Raw genomic sequence first — 23733 nt, forward strand, 5'->3', positions numbered from 1 at the left:
TTAAATAAAGCAATGTCTACTGACACTAAGATAATAAAAGTATAGAAGTTTAGAGAATCAAAACACCATTTTCTGAAAGACCCTAGTACTTTGAATTTTCAAGTGTTGTCACCTCCATTTTAACCATTACTACAAAGAAACTTGTGCCAACTTAGGCTATATATCTACATACTGTACATATACTCTTTTTGCATAAGAACATGAACAGAACATCACCATACATACTGTTTATGATCACAAGGATCCTGAATTTTACAGAAACACTAATAACCATAATATTACAATTTGAAAAAAAAAATCATTGGAGATGATTAAAACCCATACTTCATGAGAGGAAAACTACAACTGTTTAAATAGGGTGATTATTACACAAAATGGACTAGACTGACAACCATGGAACACAGAGGTGGTGGAGTAGAATAAGTCTTTGATAATGCCTATTTTGTCCAAAATGACGGTCATTAGCTATAAAACAAACTTCCAGTCTTTGCACACAGAGACTGCTGCATATGATGCAGTATTTCAGAAGGAATGTTAGTACAGGATACTTCTATTCATTGTGTCGGTGTGACGTAAAGCCAATAAGAAGAAAAAAAAAAAAACTTCTATTCAGCATTTCATGTCTTCCAGTATAGTTAGTATGGTCTTGCAGACATCTTTTAGCTATCTAACAGAAACTATCGAGGGATGTCAAACTGGTGTAATGGATCAGCCAGCTTACACAGTCTCTTCACGTAATCCATAGATCTGGAAGCATCTGGTCAAGACAGTCTGTACTACTTCTCGCTCTAGGTATGAGCAGAGCACTCATCATCATGCTGATACCACATGTTCCTCCTTGTCTGCAATGGAATCTTCTCTAACATCAGTGGAGTCCAGCCCCGCGGTGTAGGGGTTAACACGTCCGCCTGTCACCCAGCAGCCCCGAGTTCGAATCCCGGCTGGGTCAGGGGTTTTTAATTGTAAATTATGAATATCCCTGGCCTGGGGACTGGGTGTTTGTATCGTCCTTAATGTTCTTCTCCTCACATTCAACACTCTACACTTCCGCAACTCCAATTACACACAGGTTCATATCATATGGTGCAAGTAGGGGCAAAAGATCTCTTATAGGTCAATGCCCCGAACAAATAGCATTTTTTTTTTTAACATCAGTGGAAGTTAATGTATTAGGAAGGTGACATACTTGTTGATATTCAGTGACACAACTGTGAAACATGCTTCTAACCACACATGTACACTCCATGCACACTGACGTTCCAACAGCGCATGTTTCTAAGGTTACTTTACCATCATTTGTAAACACTCCTTCTTCAGTAAAAAAAGATACCTGAAAAATCCAGTGTATCATTTCTTAACATTTACACACAAACATTCTAAAAACTGTTTCCATGTAGCTTGTGAAAGACAGAGACATGATCAGAATGAAACTTATGGCAGTACGAAACGCGTAGTATACTTGCTGGACTCATGCTTCTTCCCCTTGACATATTCCAGAACGTAATGTGTCAATCTACAGCAACAGCTGGTAGAACATTACATTCATCCTTTCTTCCAGTCACTGGTTTGTGATGAAACATTTTGCATTTAGTACATGACCTCTTACTCTTCTTCAGAGCAGAATTTTATACTGTGAACTCTACTGAAACACAAGAAGCATTGGTTGGCTACTTTTAACTTTTCAATTCACTCAGCTATGCTGCAAATCTTTACGCAGTCCTAAGCCCAGTGTCCTCGTGTCTCACACAAGACACCAGAATACAAAAGGTGGTCACTTTGTATTTGTTTCTGTATGTTTTGACTTCTTGTTTATGTGTAGCATTGCGACCACGGCAATGAAGAAATCCGGTAAATGGAAATCTCCCCTCATTTTCTGTGTTATCATAGCACCCTCTACCTCCTCATTTAGGAACTCTTATCAGTTTGATGATATGACCTTTATGAATGCCCTCTCTTCTAAAATAAATTATCCAATGGCAGAAAATATCTTGAGCATCATCTAACCTAACTTAACCTATATGTATTATGAAAACATATTTCAAGCGCCAGTATATATTTAACAAGATGCAAGAAAATACAAGCTAACCTTTGAAATCAATGTTGCACACCGCCATATTTTGAGGTGTATGCCATTCTTACTTCAATGCAGTATTTAGCATTGAAATTAAGTGATTGTTTACTTCAGCCTTTAGTTTTAATGAGTTAACTGCTATTGGACAAGTTATTTACGCATTTATTATGAAAACATGTTCTCCTCTTTCATTTCCATTTTTCTTTACAGAACAGCAGTCGATGGTATTACTAATTGACTCCAACATCGCCTACGAATATCAACGAGAGAGCTTGCTATAGGACATAGCAAGGAAATGATACCGAAGATGATTGATTGCATGCAATATAATCGCTGGATGGATAAATATCGTTAACAGAAAAAAATCGTCCATGCTTAATCACTCGTAATAAAGGATGCATCAGTGATAAGGGTAATACACAGTTTAATAAAGGAATTTTGAAGGGAATGACAAAAACTGATATAATGGGGTTCTTGTTACATGCCGTACTCGCTATAGCAGACTACTACTGTAATTTCATGAGGCTATTGCTAGCCTACATCAGTCCTTTCAAGTGAGTGAGTGAGTGAGGGTGGGTGGGTGGTAGTCTTCCAAACATAGGAAACAGTGTGTTAATGTGGTGAAGGATAGTGTTGTGTGTGGTGTATGAGTTGTAGGAATATTGGGAACAGCACAAACACCGAGTCTCTGAGACAAGGGATCAATCATTACAATTAAAATCCTTAGAGCCTCCATGACTCAGGTGGCAGTGTGTCAGCCTCTCACCGCCGGGTTCCATGGTTCAAATCCCGGTCACTTCATGTGAGATTTGTGGTGAACAAAGTGGAGGCAGGACATGTTTTTCTCCAGGTACTCCGGTTTTCCCTGTCATCTTTCATGACCAACAACACTCACCAATATGATTTCATTTCACCTTTCAGTCATTAATCATGGCCCCAGAGGAGTGTGACAAGGCTTCAGCAGTTGCCACAATTCCTATCCTCACTGCTAAATTGGGGCTTCATTCATTCCAATCCTGACCATGTTGAATGACTGGAGACAGGTTGTGAATTTTCAATTAAAATCCCCTGAATCCCCTCAGAATCGAAACCAGAGCACCAAGGATCAAAAGCCAAGATGCTGACCAATACTCTGGCAGAGATAGACACCCATTCTGCTCCACAGAAAGATGGTGATTTTTGTTTTTGTTTTTTAAGTGGAAGTACAACCAGGTAATCATCCTTTCTGGAAAATGAAATGGAAACAAAAAATTAAGATAAAAACAAAAGAATTTGACAATGAAATAAAGCATAAAATAAATATTTTATTAAGCCAAAAAAGACAAATACATCAAAAGGGAGCATTAGTCCCTGAGAAACAGGAAGACCTCTTCATTAATCCACTCTCACAAATAAAGCAAATGGTGAGATCAGCAGAATTCTCGTCATTGACTAGTATGACTTTGAATGTCTCCTACAGATCGTTACAAATTTCATTGTGGTCAGTATTGACAGTTTTCAGTTATTAGTTATCTACATGGACAGAAGTACATGGAGAGCCCTCATTCCTTCTTCCTGGAAAACTGGAGCTGGTTCAAGATGATGAAGATGATGATGATGATGATGATAAAATTCCACAAGAAAATGTTAATTAAGGTCAAGCTAATGAATACTCGCGAAGAGTTACAATGGGTCAGTACATGTTTTGGCTTGTTTCAAACCATCATCAGCTGACAGAGCATGTTAAAGAATAATCATTCTCTTATAGACTAAAAGACGTACATAAAATACACATTAAACACATATATAAATAAAATATATATAATATAAAATAATTTACCCTTCTTAGGAGTTCTTAAAATGACTGCACAAGAATTTGGTGATGAGTAATTTGTATTGTATGCACTCATTAGATCAATTTAAAAAAAAAAGGAGGTGTCAATTTTCATGCAGACTGAAGTTGAGGAATGGGTGTTGTAGATGGAGTGGGGCTAAAAACATATTAAAACACCGTACATCTTAGGAAATTCTTAAAAATTAGCGCTTCTTGATGAAGAGAACGTCATGTTAGAAACACTGTGTTTTGTTGCATGTGAAGGGCATATTAAATTTTAAAAGAGAACGTAAACCTTGGTTTGACTAAGTCCTTCAAACAGAAGCAAAAATTTCTGAACTGAGATGTTGGGACATGTAGATATTAACTATGATGTGGACAACATGTTTTTGACTTGACAAAACAGATTCTTGATTTGGATGATATATGTTCTTGGAACAAACTACTTTCTTATCTTCTGATGTTCTTTCAGATATTCATCTGCTTTATAAACTCATCCATTTCAACAATTTGGAGAACAAATTCCCTTGACTTGAAAATGCAGCAAAAAAGTGTCTGCAATGAAACGTAATGAAAGCGTGGGCCCAGACAAATACCTGCTGAAGTATGAAAAATGCTTAATGAAAAATTCTAAATTCCCATGGAGGGAATTAGATATTTTTCACCAATAGAACATGTCAAAAATGTATCAGATGTAAGGCTTTTCAGGCGTTTGCTCTATTAACCAGCGTTTCATCTTAGGTCTGACACTAGACTCATCAGAGTGGGATGTGTCAGACCCTACCCACTGACGCTGGGAGGTATGCAGGTGAACTTATCAGAAGCCCTTATAAGAGGCACAGTCTGATAGCCCTTACAAGAGGCACAGTCTGATAACTGCATACAGGAGATAAATCTCCACAATGGAATTATTGCCCGCCTAGCAATTCTGAATGGAAAATTCTAAATTCCCATGGAGGGATTTTTGACATGCTCTATTGGTGAAAAATATCTAATTCCCTCCATGGGAATTAGAATTTTCCATTCGGAATTGCTAGGCGGGTAATAATTCCATTGTGGAGATTTATCTCCTGTATGCAGTTATCAGACTGTGCCTCTTATAAGGGCTTCTGATAAGTTCACCTATATACACCCCAGTGTCAGTGGGTAGGGTCTGACACTAGACTCATCAGAGTGGGATGTGTCAGACCTAAGACAAAACGCTGGTTAACAGAGCAAACGCCTGAAAAGCCTTACATCTGATATGTTTTTGACATGAAAAATGCTTCAGATTCACAATTAAGTATTTATTTTCCACCTAGTCGATACAATGATTGCTTAAGGCAATTTTTAATGGTCAAAAGTGGTACATGTTTCGTATATTATCAACATCTTCAGCCACATAACACTGTTTAGATGAAAAATGTATAAAATTGACAAAGTAATGCTTAAGCAATCATTGTATCGACTAGGTGGAAAATAAATACTTAATTGTGAATCTATTGAAGTGCGATATGGACCATGAAGCTGATTTTATGTAATGGAAAATGCTTGTCGAGGATTGCATTACATGGGTAAGAGGTCTATTTAATAACATATTCAAGTGCAGCATTATTCCTGATGCATGGAGAAAAACTCATTAATACCCTCCTGTAAAATAAATGTGATATTTATGAATGTTGAAACTTCTTCAGAGGTGAAGTTAACTCCCCACGCACTCAAAATGTCTCCTCCCATTTTCAGTGTTTATGTAGAACAGGTGGTAAAGGAAATCAAAAAGGATTTTGGAAAGGGAATCACAATCCAAGGAGAGGAAATCGAAACTCTGAGATGTGCCAATGGTATTGCAGAAGATCTGGTATAGTACAGTATGAATACTATGAGCACAGTCTTGTACAAGGAGTACTAGAGGAGGAGGATGATGATGCTTGCCGTTTAAGAAACGCCGTAATATCACGCAGCAGGCAGTGTGAGGAAAAACAGAATCCGCGAACACTGGCGATGCCGACAGGTGACAAAAAAGCGTGGCTCATATAATCAATTCGTAGGCACCGAACAATATTGTCTTTGCCGATGAAACTGCATTGTTTTCTTTTAATGCCAAGCCCAAACAGTCTTATGGTTTTAAAGGAGAAAGTGCCAGCCGGAGAATCGTACAAGGGTGGGAGTCATTGTACGTGTTGCAATGCACACAGAAGCGAGAAACTTTATCCCCTCGTCATAGGAAAGCTCGATAAGCCACAATGTTTTAAGGGTGTAGGGCACTTTCCGTGCAAGTACAAGGCATCTAAAAATGCAAACAGTACAGTAATCCAACAAATAATGCATTTGCACAGGGGATCCAGCATAATTTATCCTCGTCTTTGAATTATGTGATTTTTTTTCTTTCATTGCATGAGGTTATGTTTGTCAGTGATTTATCCAAGTGCATTATTTGAACATTGTAAATGCACCTGGTTGGATAAATTTCAGAAATAGTTTCTTCCATGGCATTTGAAAGTTTTAAACTGTGAATCGAGGTGATTGCATGGATAAATGGGTCTTAGAGTACTTTGTGACTCGGCAAGTGTTTACATTTCTGAAGTACGAGAGAAGTGTCATGGCAGGAAATCGTACAAGGTGTCATAGGGAAGTTCGATTAGCCAGGATGTTTTAAAGGCATCGGGTACATTCTGTGTAAGTACAAGGCATCTAAAATGCATACAGTACAGTAATCCAATGAATAAAGCTCTTGCACATGGGAGCCAGGATAGATTTCTCATCTTTGAATCGTGGTTGTTGTTTTTTCGATCGTTCTTTCTTTTTTTCTTTCTTTCTTTCTTTCTTTCTTTCTTTCTTTCTTTCTTTCGTTGAGTGAGGTTATGTTTGTCAGTGAGTTATCCAAGTGCATTATTTGAATACTGTAAATGCACCTTCTTAGATACATTTTGGAATTTTTTTTCATGGCATTTAAAAGGTTTAAACTGTGAATCAAGGTTAACTGCATGCAGTAATGGGCCTTAGGATATTTTGTAATGTGGCAAGGGTTGACACTTCTGAATTCGAATTGGCGGTTAATTCAAAATCGTGTCATTCAAAGTCCAATTTTTGAGTCCCAACGACTTTGAATTAACGAGGTTTTACTGTAGCTGGAACCTTGTAAGGTAACGAGGGCAATGTGACTGCGTCCTTGGCAGCCCTATCAAACTAACTTGTTTCCCTCTACACCCATGTGGCCTGGGAGCCACGTGAATGTGATTATGGTACTAGCACCCCAACACCCAGCCAGCAGGTCCTGGATCCACTGCACCACAGGGTACCGAGGGAAACACACATCAACAGATTATAGTGAGCTCAAGGAGTTAGTACACAGCAGAAAGTGCCAGCGTTCATTGGACAACACGTACCACAATGCTTCAAGGATAGCACAGAGGTCTGGTGTGTACACACTACAGGTTTCCAGTAGAGGAAAAAGAAACCTTTTACTATCGACAACGAACGCACAGCCTAATTTCGCTTCTGCCCTCAAACCATCGGTGTAAACAACTGCTGAATCTGGATACCAGCCGGCAACTGACAAGAAGAGTTTCCGATATAGGAAGGGACCCCGTGTTCTCTTTTGAGCCGGTATGCAGATCCAGGATTATTTCAGGTCATTGCATTAACTACGGAGGTACATTACTTGGTTGTCTGACAAGACAAGGAACTGAAGGTACATCAAACAATCTGTGACTGCTAACCAAACATACACCAACTGGCTGCATTGCTCGTGGATAAACAGCGTACAGCCGACGGTTTCCATTTTGGAATATGCAGGATAGCTTGAGTGAAGTGGCATCTGTTGTAAATTTGCAGCACAGGACAATAATATTTGTTGGTGCGTCATATGTAAAGGCAGCATACTAGATTCAGCGAGCAAGCTAGCAATGGGGCTTGTACAGAATGCTCCCATTGCCAAATGAACTCTGCTGTTGTGAATGCTATTCAGTTTCACAAGGATGCTTTGCATTGCTGATTCATATGCTGCCCTGCTGTAGTCTAACCTAGATAAAATATGTGCCCTATAAAATCGTAGGAGCACCGTGCGTCTTGCCCCCAATTAGTGACGCTAGGAAACTTCAAAATACAGCAGATGTTTCATTCATTACCTCATAAATAATAATATTGTGATTTATACCAAATAACATTTGGAAATAATAATAATAATAATAATAATAATAATAATAATAATAATAATAATAATAATAATAATAATAATAATAATAATAATAAATGGATGTAAACACTTCATAGTCATACCTCACAAGTAATATAAATTATATAAACTTTATTGCGCACAAGTTGTGCAATATTAGGATACATTAATCAATACAGAGGTCTATGATTGATTTCACACAATTTTTACACGAAAGTACGTGATATCGGTCACAATGTTTACCACAGAGTTCACATATGCACATTGAGTCCGGGTCATGGTATGTCTTCGACCTACAGATTTTGTGATGGTAGCCATGGACTGCCATGGAATTTACAAAATGTCTCAGCTCCTGGTTTGTGCCGGTCAATGCTCTGTTCATCATGGCCTTTGAAGAGTAGAACTCTGGCCATATCTCCTCCTTTTTCTTCTCCCTCTCTAACCGCAGTTTCTTCCAGCTGTCTGTACAGGACAGATTGAATTTCCATCTCAGGTCCTCTATTAGAAATGTTTCCCTCGTGAGTTCGTACGCTAGTCTTGACTTGGTGTACTTTGAAATTCCGAGGGCTGCTTTCAAGAATCTGGCTTTCACTTTTTCCATTCGTATTAGGTCTTTATAGCTTAACTTTTCCCATGTTATCTCTATTCCGTATGTTAGAATAGGAACGATTTTGGCTTCAAAGAGGGCTATAGCTGTATCCAGGGAAAGTTTGCTTAATGACATGATATCGTAGATGGCTTTGGTTGCGGCAGCTGCTCGTTGTGTTGTGTGAATTCTGAATGAGTGTGCTGTTGTCTCGACCATTACGCCCAGATATTTCAAGCTGTTCGTAGTTTGTAGAGGTTCATGTTTGAGGTAAATTTTGTCCCTTGCGGATAGGCATCCTCCTTTCCTGAAGACCATGTGTACAGTCTTTTCTACATTTATTTGCAGTCCGTTGTATTCAGCCCATGTTCCTAGAGCATTTATTCCTTTCTGGAGTTCGTTAGTATCATGAGAATCCATCGCCATGTCGTCTGCATATATATAAATCTTGAGGGACAGAGCGGAAGTTCTTATTGCTTGGACCACGTCATGTGTGGCTACGTTGAACAGAAGGTGAATAAGGGGGTCCCCTTGTAACACTCCGTTTGTCTGTATAATTTCTTGCGAGGTTGTTACGTTGTCTGAAATTATGATGGTGATTTTACTCAGGATGTTGTGTATCAAGACGCTTACTTCCTTGTTTTGTTCCACCATCTGTTCTAGTTTGGCACATGTTAAGGTCCTGTTGAGATTGTCGAATGCTTTTGTAAAATCGACGAATACTGCGTGGAATTTTCCTGTTGGGAATCTTATTTCCTCCTCGATGTCGTCTATGAGGTTTTTGACTGCACGTAGGGTGCTTCGGCCTTTCCTGAATCCAAATTGTTCCTCTGGGATCTTGTTGATTTCCTCTGTTAGTCTTATCTTCACAAGATTCGTCAGAATTTTGAGAAAGCTGTTCTCTAGCGTGATTCCCCGACACGAGTTTGGGTCAAGTGGCTCTCCTTTTCCCTTGTATATCATTCTAATTTTCAAGGTTTTCCAGCTCACCGGGATTTGTCCTGTATACAGACATAAGTTCATCATGTTCGTGATTGCTGGGATTAAAACTTCTGAGGCTGCTTTGATGTGCTCGTTAAATATCCCATCCGGGCCTGCTGCCTTCTTGTTTTTCAATGTTGATATAGTGTTTCTAATTTCCTAAACCAACAAGGGGTCAACGAAGCTCATGAAATAACAAGACAACACGATTACCTGTATATATGATGTATAATCCACTACAATATTGTGCAACACACTATAATATCATGAATAACGTATCTTTGGTACTAGATAGTTGCAGAAAGTTCTTTACATTATAACTAGGCTATTAGGCACTCTAGAATGTACGAGAAAATATGTTGTGTAATATCCTTCTAGAAGCCTGGCCAGTCAACATATAAAGAGAGAGAGTCTCGATAGTGGAGTTGAGTTATTGTTTAACAGGAGTTGTTTTGATGAGACTTGCGTTGAACTCATGCTAGCGAGTGTTTGAAGTATGTGAATTGGTTTTGTTGAGTTGGTAGTTGACATGCATTGGTTGCAGTCTCCTTATGCTTCCTGATAGGCAGTTGTTCAAAATGGTGATTTATTGATGTGTGTGTGTAGCGCAGAAATAAATTGTAAATAAAATCAGTGTGCACAAGTGATAGCATTTTGTGTGCATCTTTGTGACTACATCAACTCCACCAATAAAAGATTTACTGTAAGTTTTACTACTACTAGAACTTACTCCCAAAACAAAATAAAACAAAACAAAACAAAACAAACACCAACAATAAGCATCATGGGATGAGACCAATACATTTTGCCGCTTACAAAAATAAACTTCCACAAACATCTACAATCTACAAAGAAAAAAACTAAACATCGTTCTGAAGGCCATGCTTCAAATTAATGGTATCCTACAAATGACTGTCCATTCTTAACCTTATATACATTAGCACAACAACATCTTTTTTTTTTTTTTTTTGCTAGTGGCTTTACGTCGCACCGACACAGATAGGTCTTATGGCAACAATAGAATAGGAAAGGCCTATGATTTGGAAGGAAGCGGCCATGGCCTTAATTAAGATACAGCCCCAGCATTTGCATGCTGTGAAAATGGGAAACCCCGGAAAACCATCTTCAGGGCTGCCGACAGTGGAATTTGGACCCACTATCTCCTGGATGCAAGCTCATAGCCACACGCCTTTAACCGCATGGCCAACTCGCCCAGTAATAGCATCATTACTGTGAAATCTATTTATCCTGGGTTATAACTGTGTGTTAAAACAAAGCCAGTCACCTCACTATACTTTGTTAATCAAACAACTTTCACCTTGCAAAAAGAAAAACTTATATGGACGGACTAGATTCAAGACAAATGCCACATCAAATCAATCAAAGAATGACCAAGCACTGAATAATTGTCCTATAATTTCTTCTAACAATGATCAGTTCTGTGGAGAACAACACATTATCTCCAGATTACACCTATAAAACACTACCCACAGTGTGCATTTCTTCGGAGAGGAATAATAGAACACTAAGTAGGGTCTTCCACCTACTGCTCACTGGGAACTTGTAATTATTGAGTTATGCACTCGTCATGACTCCGTAATGGTACGGTAATGCAACTGTAAAGAATTCGTACAGCAAAGACATCGTAATGGTAATCGTTATCAACAGCAACCGCAATGGTCATGAACAGTAATAGTCACAAACTCATTGCATACGCGCACACGCATATACAGGCTTGCTCCACGTGGCTGATATGTCTGCAAAAGTCCACTGGAAGCAAAGCTCCAACTGCAACATCTTCAAGCATCTCTTAGTCAACGCAACCTCGTACAAAATTGGAGGTCTTGGATTGGTTACCAAACTGCCGATCCGCAAATAGCAATCTTGCACGTTCATCCACAATGATGAATTACCATCTTCAGCATACACTTCCTGACCATACCCCGGGTTCCCAAACATCTTGTTGCAAATAAGACTTGTAACCGATTTCAACCGTCCTTCCTGATATAATCACTGTTTCCCAGGTTGCAAAATCTTCACTGTTGGGCCATGCACACAGACTCTTACCCAAATTAAAAGACATACAAATATAAGGATATACATATTCAATATTCCCTAACTACAAATTATTCTTATAATACTATGTTCTTACATCGTAATAATTTGATTTTCACTACTTTACTTTGCAAATTATTTACAAAAATTTCCTACCTAAAATCGGGAGTCGTCATTTACAAACATTTCCTAACCTATAATTGGGGATCATACCTTTGTATGGTCATAACATAGTGTTGTGATTATGCCCTCTCTACTTAGACATGGAACAGATGGAGGGACAAAAAATCCACAATAAAAATCGCCTAGTTATCTTGGATCTCGGATCTTGGATCTCTACTGATGCAGCATCCTGGATAGAACTCTCCAGGCATACAATGGTCAGCAGTGGAGCGGGCAGCTCGAAAACCACACTGGTACTTGGGCAAAAGTCCTCTTTTCTCCAAACACCACATGAGTTGGTGATTCACCATCCTCTTAAATATAGTTTGCACAGACAGTTAATGAGGAAACTGCTCTGTAACTTCATGCATGCTTGGGATCTTTTTCAGGCTTAAGGAGAGAACTTACTATTCCCTCTCGCCACTGTGATGGAAACTCACCCGCTGCCCAGATTCAGTGTAACACCTTGAGAAGATATAAGAGGCTATCCTCACTGAGATGTTTTAACATCTGGTTATCGACATTATCTTTATGGCGACGATGGGACAGGAAATGGCTAGGAGTGGGAAGGAAGCGGCCGTGGCCTTAATTAAGGTACAGCCCCAGTATTTGCCTGGTGTGAAAATGGGAAACCACGGAAAACCATTTTCAGGGCTGCCGATAGTGGGGTTCGAACCTACTATCTCCCGAATACTGGATACTGGCCGCACTTAAGCGACTGCAGCTATTGAGCTCGGTGGGACATTATCTGGTCCAGGAGTCATGTCCTTGCAAAGCGTCAAGGCACTGCGTAACTCCCACACCATAAAGGACGTATTATAATCATCTGAAGTGGCGTATTATAATCATCTGAAGTCTGAGTGGCAAAACTAAGATGATGATGTTCTGCCTTCTGCTTCAGAGCCAGTAAATCACTATGGTAATTCCCGGAGCCAGACATCAGCGAAATGGTTTGCTAGATGGTTAGCAACCGTGGGTGGATCATTGACGATACTACCTGCAATGGAAATTCCCTCTACTGATGATAATAATAATTGCGTGTGGCTATTTCTAGCCGAGTGCAACCCTTGTATGGCAGACCCTCCGTTGAGGGTGGGTAACTGCGTGTTGTTATTGTGGTGGAGGATAGTGTTATGTGTAGTGTGTGAGTTGCAGGGATGTTGGGGACAGCACAAATACCCAGCCCCTGGGCCACTGGAATTAACCAATGAAGATTAAAATCCCCGACCAGGCCGGGAATCGAACCCGGGACCCTCTGAACCGAAGGCCAGTATGGTGACCATTCAGCCAACGAGTTGGACTCTACTGATGATGATCCTTGTACACCCAAAATGCTTTAAGTTTAGTCCACACTTGAGATGACTGTATGTGTGACATCGTGGATGACACACCTCTGTCCCATGAAACTTTCTTACTCTGTAAAATAAGAACTTGCACCTTAGTGAGAAGTTTTTTAAAATGTTACCAAGTGGACCACAGTAGGCTGCCTGCGATAGCATATATGATCGCAACGTCATTCTTTTATGGCTTTATTATTATTTATAAGTTTCATATTCCGTATTGACTGGATTCAATGTAATAGACAAGAAAAATGTTCCACCGATCAATACTATTTATTGTGAATGAATTATTGCACAAGTACCGGTTTCGGCCTCTCTTGGCCATCATCAGCTAGCACACAATATTTACAGTCATTAGACAAAATTACAAAGGTGTTACGTTAGAGCATCCGGATGTCTAATGAAAAATGGAAGTAAAATATATTGCAGTGTGTTGCGTTAAAATATCTCTGATTAAAGGTGATGATGGTTATAATAAACTAAAACCTATTAAGTGTGCATGGACATGAGTACATAAACACATTAAAATATATAGGCCACATCATCTTGTCTATTACATTCTTTTATGGCTGCTGCAATTTCTTCGTTTTCATTGAAGCAGCAAGAATAACTTGAATGATATAAGACATCATCATCTACACTCTGGCTATTTGCATCCTTAAAAACAGCTCGTGATGTGAACTTTGGCCAAACAGCATGTTCAAGAATCCATCGGGAAGGAGCCTCGATGGATGTCTGTTTCAACAAAGTAAGAATAATAGGGAAATGGTCACTGTCACATACGTCATCATGTACATCCCACCGAAGCAAGGGAATGAATCTACGGCAGTGTTCTCCCCAGGACCTTTTTAATGGGCGCACCGCCCGGCTGTTTTTACAGACCGCCCGGCTAACATAACCTAGATGTGTGCTAGTTACATTATTTGAATACATAGTTGAGTCATTGGTTGTTTCGAATTAAAATATAAATACTGTGAAACTGTTCATTTAAATGATAAAAATTCATTGTTGTCAGCTTAATTACATTGGAGTTTAAGTGTTTTGCTTCGCTATAACGTAGCGTTGTGCGTGAGCGGCTCTTAGATCAGCGTAGAATCGCTTGCGAGCACTCGTCTCGATTCCGTATGACGTCACAAACCCGCACGGCACTCCACAGCAACGGAATGGCCAAGCACGACGATACACGATTATGAACGAACGGTAGAACGCCAGAATTTCAAAATTCTCTGTCAATACTTGAATTAGTAATGATTATAACAAATTCCATGCAATACAAATGGAAGAAATGCACCGTATAATATTGGCCAGGATCGTTAGAGACCATTATAAGAACGAGATGGTGATTGTGATATATTAGTAGCGTTTTAAAACACAAAATTCTAACTACATTCTGTCAATATAGAAATACATTTACGAATCAGTTGGAGAGGATTATCTGTTGCAGCAGCATTATTAAAGTCATGCATCCCAATTTGATGCTTGGCACCGGCATCTTCCCAGTCACCTTGGTGAATTCATTAACAGTGTTATACTGATAATAATAATAATGTTGTCTTTACGAACCAGTAACTACTTTGGACGGTTTTCGGAGACGCCTAGGTGCCGGAATTGTGTCCCGTAGGAGTTCTTTTATGTGCCAGTAAATCTACCGAGGCTGGAGCACATTCAAGTACTACTGGACTGAGCCAGGATCGAACCTGCGAAGTTGGGGTCAGAAGACGAGATCCACAACAGTTTGAGTCGCTCGGCCGGGCAACAATATCACTAGCAGCTACACAGAAATTACTGACATTCAGTCCTTCCATACTTAATTTCATCAAGTGGTAACGCGAATACCACACTAAGGCCGCGTGCACACCGAGCGCGCTTCGCATAGTGTGTCGCGTGTAGCGTGAAATGCTATGCATAGCGCAAGGCGTGCTTGCTGTTCACACCGAAAACTCTACGCCGTGCTCTCAGCTTAGTTTGGCGCGAGGCGTTTTAGGGTAGTCACAAACTAATGCCGATATCCAAGTACACTATAAACAGTTTACTGATGGATAACAGTTACCTAAAATTAAAAATTAGAAAGGAGAATCGAAAGTCGATTCATGAATTTAATGAAGAACGAATTACTTTCGGAGAATTCCATCGTTTGTACAGAGATGCAAAACTTTATCGAGATAAATTTTATGATTACGTAAGAATGACAAAAAATACCTTTGACCTTCCAAACCCTACAACTGAAATGTGGCGACAAGTAGCAGAGAAGTATTGGGAGAAATTCGATTTTCCCAATTGTCCAGGAGCACCGTGCACAAACACATGGAAATAAAATTTCCGGCTAAATCACGTTCTTTATATAATAATTATAAATAGTATTTTACAATACTGTTACAATTAGCAAACACAATTTATCATCGTAACAAACGTGAAGTAAATGTGTGACAAATATTATATTTACTTCCAAACCCACTCGTAGCCTGCAGAGTGATATTCTTCATGTTACCACCCTCCATTTGCAAAATTATAGATTTTATGCACTTTGTCACAAAGTGTCCGGCTGCATGGGTAAATGGTTACCGTACTGGCCTTTGGTCACAGGAGTCCCGGGTTCGATTCCCGGCAAAGTCGGGAATTGTAATCATAATTAGTAAGTTCCATTGGCACGGGGGCTCGGTGTATGTGTGTATTCATAATCATTTCATCCTCATCACGACGCAGGTCACCTACGGGAGTCAATTCAAAAGACTTGCACCTGGCAAGCCAAACTTCTCCTCGGACAATTCCGACACTAAAATCCATACGCAATTTCATCCTGTCACAATGTTAAGCCCAGTAAAGTGTGACAGTAGACGTAATATTACTGTATGTGTTTACTGTAGGAATGCGATAAAACTGCTGTAGATACGTAAGTCCACTTATTTTGCAATACAGTTCCTTTTTTATAGTTTTTGTGTCTTGGGTTCCATATTTCTTCTCTTTGAAACACTGCATGAATAATTTCTTCTTCCATAGATTCAGAAATTCAGAACCCGCTAGGTAACGCTAAGCAATTAACCAACACTGCGCGTTGTCGGGCGCTTCGCTTAGCTGTAAGATAGGCGTTCAGCGCAGCAGAGCGCGGACGGTGTGAACACCTGGATTACGAACAAAGCACTGGTTATGCTTAGCGTGACGCTTAGCGTTGAGCAACACGCGACACACTATGCGAAGCGCGCTCGGTGTGCACGCGGCTTAATATTTGAGATTATCCTAAGTTAAGATTTAACCGAGTTTGGGGTTTTGTTCATTATTTTATTCTTGATTTGAAATGTATGTACTTCGCGTATCTTGAACCATATCATTGTCTTGGAGTCATGAAATGTTATTTTAAACGCACTTCCTTCGTTACATCACGATTTCATTCCCGCTAGTTTCGTTGTTACAAGTAATTTTACGAACGGTCAGAGATACCAAGGCGTATTCCCATGGACTCGATTCCGGCACAGTGTCCATTTCCAGGCATAGACCTTAACTCGAGACAGACTTTCTCGACTCCACTCCATCGCTAGCTTATCACAACATTTTACCAAATACTTCAATACAATATTTGGTATTATCGCATTTGCTATGGCAGCCATTTTGACGGAAAATATCGATCTACAATCGAATATGAAACATACGAATCGATAGAGTATATGTTAGTATTCAGTGTCACCAACTTAGTTGTTTTCGAAGCAAATCTGTTTGTTCGGTGTTCTTTTGGTTTCTTTAACATTTACTACTGCTAACAATCGACTTCAGTTGAATTATAGTTCCGATTTAATTACATTTTAACTATTGTTGTCAGTGTTTTCCCTTTGTGCTTTACTTTCTAATTCATTACGAATATTGGTATTATTTTCAATCTCTGGCAGGAATTACCTAAATGAACTGCCCGTTTAATTTCTTCGTGTTTTTGACGCGAAATTCTGAGTTCTCAAAATGAGCAGGAAATCTCGTCAAACATCTACTCTTCTAAGTTTCTTTAAGAAAGAACCTAGTAAAAGTAATAATTCAACACCAGGAGAGATTTCCGAAAAGGACATTGCTGAGGCCGGCTCATCTGGTGAAGTGGAAAGTATTCAAAATGAAAAACCACAAGTGAAACATTCTTCTAAACACCGCTTATCGGGCATGAGCAATGACTGGTTTAAGCACTTTACGTGGTTAGTTGTGAAAGAAAATGGTATGTTTTGTTCCACATGTATAAAATGTTCATTGAAGAAACCGACAAAGAAGGAATTGACTTGGGTGACTATACCGTGTACAAGACTTCGAAAGGAGAGTTTAATTGACCATGAACAAAGCAAGCTGCATACTGATTCTTGTTCAAACTTAAGTGAAAGACGTGCATTCGAAGAAACTGGATTTGGGCAAATAGAAAAATCAGTTTCTATTTTAAACAATTTACAGAGAGATGCTTTTCTCGGAGCCCTAAGATCAATGTATTGGTTGGCAAAAAATGAGCTACCACACACTACATTATACAGAAAATTGCTCAAGCACTGTGAGGCTATGGGTTGTACATATCTAAAGCATCTTAATATTGGTGATAATGCTAATTATACTTCAGAAAGAATAATGCAGGAGTTACTTGATGTTATAGCTTCAGAAATTAGATGTGAAATATTAAAGAACATACATTCAGCAGATTATTTCAGTGTTCTGTGTGATGAAACTACAGATATTTCTGTACTGAAGCAACTTATTGTGTACATAAAATATGTCAACCAACTTGAAAAAGAAGTTAATGTTAGTTTTGTGTCAACCTGCAACATCATTGATGGTAAAGCGGAGATCATAACAAATAAACTAACTGAAATCCTTGAAAATTTAGAGTTAAAAACTTGTAATTTGGTAGGTCTAGGATCTGATGGGGCAGCTCTCATGATTGGTAAGCAAAAGGGAGTAGCAAAACTGCTAAGAGAGAAAACAAATGGGCTCATGGTGAAATGTCACTGCATTAACCACAGATTGGCACTTGCTAGTGCCCAGGCAGCAGCTGAAGTGCCTTATTTAGTGAAGTTTAATGACATTTTAAGACAACTCTTTTTCTTTTTTCAAAATTCCTCAGTCAGGATGGCTGGTTTAACTGAAATCCATAATATCATGGTCAGCCCTCAAATTAAACTAAAATTGGCCAGTGATACTAGATGGTTGTCTCATGACTCTGCTGTACAGCCTCTAAGATGATCTATGGTGAGTGTTGTTGCTGCACTTGAAAGAGAGGCCACTGAAAGGAATGATATTACAGCTGAAGGCTTAAACAAGTACATGAAGACATACAATTTCTTAGCTGCAATTATGATGCTTTCAGATATCTTACCTCTTCTCTGCACATTGTCTAGAGCTTGGCAAACACAAGATATTGACTTGACAGAAATTGGGCCAATCTTAGAAGCCACAAAACTCAGCGTCTTACAACTGAAAGACACTCCAGGAAATCATTTTCATGGTCTCAGTCACCATCTTGCAGGTGAATGGTCAGATTTCCACATCACTTATTCAGATGTCGATGTTGTGACCTTCAAGACAACAATTTATAACAAGTACATAGATACTGTTATCCAACATCTAGAACACAGATTTCCAGATATGCCCATCCCCTTCCTCCTTTTCAAGAGTGTTTAATGCAAAAAGTCAAGATCAGAATGAAGCTTCCGAGTTGCTTCTTGATTTCTACTCTAAAATAGGAAAACCTCCAGTCATAAATTACAATAGCGCTAAACTGGAATGGTCTGTTGCATCAAAAATGTTCCAAGGATAGTCCTACATTGGATTAAGACATAAACAAATAATGATGAAGTTTGCAACAACATGCGAGCTTAAGGAATCTTTTCCAAATTTAGCAAGACTAGCTGCTATTGGACTGTCCATACCTGTGAGCACAGCTGAGTGTGAAAGGGGATTTTCGGCTTTGAAGAGAGTTAAAACCTCTGAGGAATCGTATGAAGCAGAGCACACTCAACAATTTGATGCTGATTTCACTAGAGGGACCAGACTCAACAGAATTCAATTATGTAAGAGCTGCAGAAACCTAGATCTCAAAGACGAAAAGAAGAATCAACATATAAAATGTCATGCTAAAAGTAAATTTCAATTTTTTAATGGTAGAAAAAGATATGTCATATTTTGTCTTGTTGGTGATAACAGTGAAATCAATTTTTCAGTTTATGTTTATCTCTCTGATATTATTGATAATCCAAGCATGTGCCCCACCTATATCAACCAGAGGGGAATAAACAATTTATTTATTGACATTATATCACTCATTTTTGAAGTAGTATTCCCCACCCGGCTACTTATTCCTGCCACCCGGCTGACAAAAATTTCTGGGGAGAACACTGTACGGCTTCAAAGAGTAATGTCAATGCGGGAGAAAGTACCGTGCGCTATGCTGGTTCCACTGTATTCAAAATGCATAAATCCAGCACTCCTATTAACTGTTCCTTCCCTCTGGGGCAAGGCATTTCAGAGTCCCACAGAGGGTGATGGGTGTTAAAATCATCCTATAAAAGGAAAGGAGATGGGAGCTGATCTATAAGATCAATTACATCATTGATATTAAGGGGCTGGCCTGGTGGGAAATAAACACTGCAAACTGTAGTTATGACAGGCAACGAAATGTGTACTGCTACTGCATCCAGCTGGGTTCTTAATGGGAATGTTTCGCTATAGATGTTAGAACAAGTGAAAATACCAACGCCACTAGAAGTCTGGTTGGCAAAATCCTGTTCCATCAAATATAGTCTACAATTTCTCAAGATCGTTTCATGACCTCGTCTGAGATTAGTTTCTTGAATACAGACTACACTCACCGCAAACTGACTGATTAGCTGGCGCAGTTTGGTAAAATGCTTGCCATAACCGTTACAATTCCACTGTAACAGTGCCATAGTGTGGACTTTTTTGAGAAAAAGCATGAGGTTTTAAGCAGCAAGATGTTTTCTAACCTGCACTATTCGAATGAGATAACGTGTCCGAATCTTTGGCATGCTAGCACTGTATGGGAGGTGGGATGTACGGCCTCACATCCAAATGATGGGTTTTAACCTTGACTTTCTCTGGTAACAACGACAATTTGAAGAAGGCCATGAACATCTGGTGATGAGGTGGTGCATGCCTTGAGCATTCTGTGTGCTTTTCGGAAGCGTTGGAAGCAGGGATTCCTCCTATGAGGGAACCGCACAAGTTTAGGAGCAGATGGACCTGCTGGTGCCGACGCATACCCTCCAAATGCAGGGCATGATTCTCCTTTCGCAGAAGGAGTGGGAGAGCGCCTGGTAAGGGCATCCTTCTTCCCAGCTTTCTTTTCTTGTTCAGATGGGCTGGGAACTGCCTCCACCGACCTCTTGGTGGAAAGAGATTTGGCCTTTCCTCCTATTGCTGTGCCGGCTTAGGTTTCCCAGCTGGCGCAGGCTTCTTTGTGGTCTAAGATCGGGTGGTTCTCACTTTCAAGCTTTTACTCTTTGTGGCTTTGCTGACAGGTGCAACAGACGCCTTGGGGGCGGCGATCTTCACAGGTGCTGCTGAAGTAAATGATGAACCTGGTAGACTCTGTGCCATCATACTGCAGTCTAGTGTCTTGGCAGGTGCATTCATAGAATTGACCTAACGACGGGGTTCCTGGTAGGAAAGACCAACCAGGGTCTTGATCTCGTGGATCTTTTTCTCAGCAAGATATACCGAACAATTCCGATCTCAGAGAGAATGAACAACCAGCAGTTAGTGCACCTATAAGAAGGAGTGCACTCATCCATGCCATAAGCTCCTCTTCCACATGCACCACATACAGACTGATTTGAACAACGAGATACCATGTGTTCAAATCTTTGGCATTGATAACACAGCTGGCAGATGGGATGTATGGCCTCACATCGCAACGATAGGTTGTAACCTTGACTTTCTCTGGCAACACTGACAATTTGAAGGAAACAATGAACAACACACCCGTGATTATGTCTTCACAGTTGACTTTGCACATAATGCGCTGAATGTATGTCACGCCATGGTGCTTCATGTCTCCCATCAATTCATTGCCAGTGTTCAGAATGAGATCATGGAGGAAGATAACGTCACGAAGCAGATTCTAGGTTTTGTACTCTTCTATTTTGACAGGAATTTGCCAAAGTGGTCACACCTGAGCAACTGATCAACTTGATGTGCAGTGCAAGTCTTGAGTAGCAAACTACCATTGCGCATTTTCTTTAAGTCTTCCAGTTTGCCGTAGACACCTTCAATTTTACTGAACAAGCTAGACTTCACCTGCTTAAAATCTTGCTCATTTGTTCTGGTAGCAACCAGGAACCTAGGAAAGCTGGATCCCATACTTTCACGATGTATTTGTTCTCAGTGGATTGCACCACCTCAGGGAATCAAACGTTAAAGACCTGGGTGGCAGACTACCCTGGGCTGACTATGGATGTTTATTTTCAGCCATGTCTAGAAATATCCCTCCCGAATGCCACCTACTTCGATCAGGGGCCTCTCTAACCGAGCCAAGCTGTCAAGGCAATACCTACCTAATCATAGCAGGTATTGCCCGGGGCCTGATGCTGGACTATGACTAATATGGGCTGACTGAGAATTAAGCGCACTCCCTTGGGGGAGCCTGTTAACCCCTAGTGGGCGTGTACCCGATTGGCGGACAGAGGGACCCTACAATTCAGTAGGGCTGGTTGAAATACCCAATACAACCCGTGGACCAACAGGCAGCCCAGCTCCTGGTGGCTTTAAAATATTGGGACATCTTCATCATCATCTTCATCTTCATCTTCTTCTTCTTCTTCTTCTTCTTCTTCTTCTTCTTCTTCTTCTTCTTCTTCTTCTTCTTCTTCTTCTTCTTCTTCTTCTTCTTCACAGTACCATATCAGGTCCCCCTGACGTTGGCGATCACTGTGGCGAATGCAGTACGATTTCTTGCTAGGTGGAAAAGTCTTTCAACACTGTGAATTCCAGTCCATTCTTTGATGTTTCCAAGCCATGATGTTTGCCTCCTCCCGACAGCTCTTCGACCCTGTATTTTACCTTGTACAATCCGCTGTAAGATGAGGTAAAGGTCATTTCTAAGGATGTGGCAAAGGTAAGAGATATTCCGGTGTTTTAATGTTTGAACGAGTTCCCAATTTGCTCTTGCCCTTCTGAGTACTTCTTGGTTCGTCCGTCATGCACAAATATGGAGGGCCCAAGCCCAGAGTATGGGTGAAGACCCCAACGGCATCAGTGGCGGAGAAGGTGGACTTCGGTACGGCATCGTTGACGGCAGAGGGAAACTTGTAGCGCCTGTACTCTAGAGGAGCAGCTACAGAAGGCGTCTGTACTCCAGTGGAGCAGCCTAAAATAACACTTGGCAGTAGGTATAAAATGCCTTTGGGAGTGGCAACCCCATCGTAATAATAGCCTACATATGGTATGGTACAAGGAAATCAACCTCAGAAAAGGTTAGGGCATCCCCTGCTTAAAGCGACGTGCAGTTCTCAAGTACTAGGGGGAACTGTGAGAAATGGGCGACCAGTAACCAACATTAAGATAGCAATAGTAAATCTTATGACCCTGACAGGAAAGGCGGAGGAAGTAGTAGATTTCATGGAGAAGGAGGTGGAAATGATGAGGCTGAGTGAAGTGAATTTGACAATTTGAAGGAGGCAGTGAACAACGCACCTGTGGTTATGTCTTTGCAGTTCGATCAGGGGCCCTTCTAGCCGAGCCAAGCTGCCAAGGCAATAACTACCTAGTCATAGCAGGTATTGCCGAGGGCCCGATGTTGCACTATTGCCAAGAGGCAATACATGGAGTGGAACTAATGATTTCGAAGCAATTGGAGGAATATGTTGAAGTGGTAGAATGTGTGAGTGACAGAATAATGAAAATTAGACTAAAGATGAAGAATGAAGTGATGTACTTCATACAAGTGTGTGCACCACAGAAGAGAAATAGGGAAGAAGATATTGAAGAATTCTTGGAGAAAGGGGAAAGAGAAATTTCAGGTGTGGAAGTGGTTATTATGGGAGATCTGAATGCTCAGGTCAGAAATGAGAAAAAAGGAAAGAAAGAAGTCACTGGACCATATGGATATGGGAAAAAGAATTGTGAAGGAGAGGAACTAGTGGACTTCTGTGAAAGGAATGAACTTATAGTGGGGAATACATGGTTTCAAAAGAAAAACAGCAGGAAAATTATGAGATATGGATGGGGTGACAGAAGAACAAAATAAGTAATTGACTACTTTTTGGTGGAAAGGACAAATCGCAGGAAGTTGATGGATGTGACAGCTTTACCAGGAGAAGCATTTGATGGGAACCATAGAGTTGTGGTGGCAAAATTAGGGTTGGGAAAAATGGAAATAAAGCAAAATAAAGGAATGGAAATTCCAAGACAAAAATGTACAGGAAGATTTTCAGGAGAGATTGAAGCAACAAATCCCAATTACTGAAACAGAAAATGTAGAAGAGGAGTGGGCCAATTTTAAAAAGGCATTTGTTAGTGCAGCAGAGAGTGCTTGTGGCAGGATATCCACAAGAGTGAAGGAAGAGCAGACACCATGGTGGAACCGTGATGGAATGAGGAAGT

At 40.2% G+C, this 23733-nt stretch overlaps 1 protein-coding gene across 1 annotated transcript in view; it reads right to left on the reverse strand.

The window, feature by feature from the left end:
- The window catches only part of htt (huntingtin), a 900697-nt gene that overhangs the window by 595845 nt on the left and 281119 nt on the right, over window positions 1-23733 (reverse strand). The window lies entirely within an intron of this gene.

Source organism: Anabrus simplex, chromosome 3 (assembly GCF_040414725.1).
Source record: "Anabrus simplex isolate iqAnaSimp1 chromosome 3, ASM4041472v1, whole genome shotgun sequence".
NCBI classification, from domain to species: Eukaryota; Metazoa; Arthropoda; class Insecta; order Orthoptera; family Tettigoniidae; genus Anabrus; species Anabrus simplex.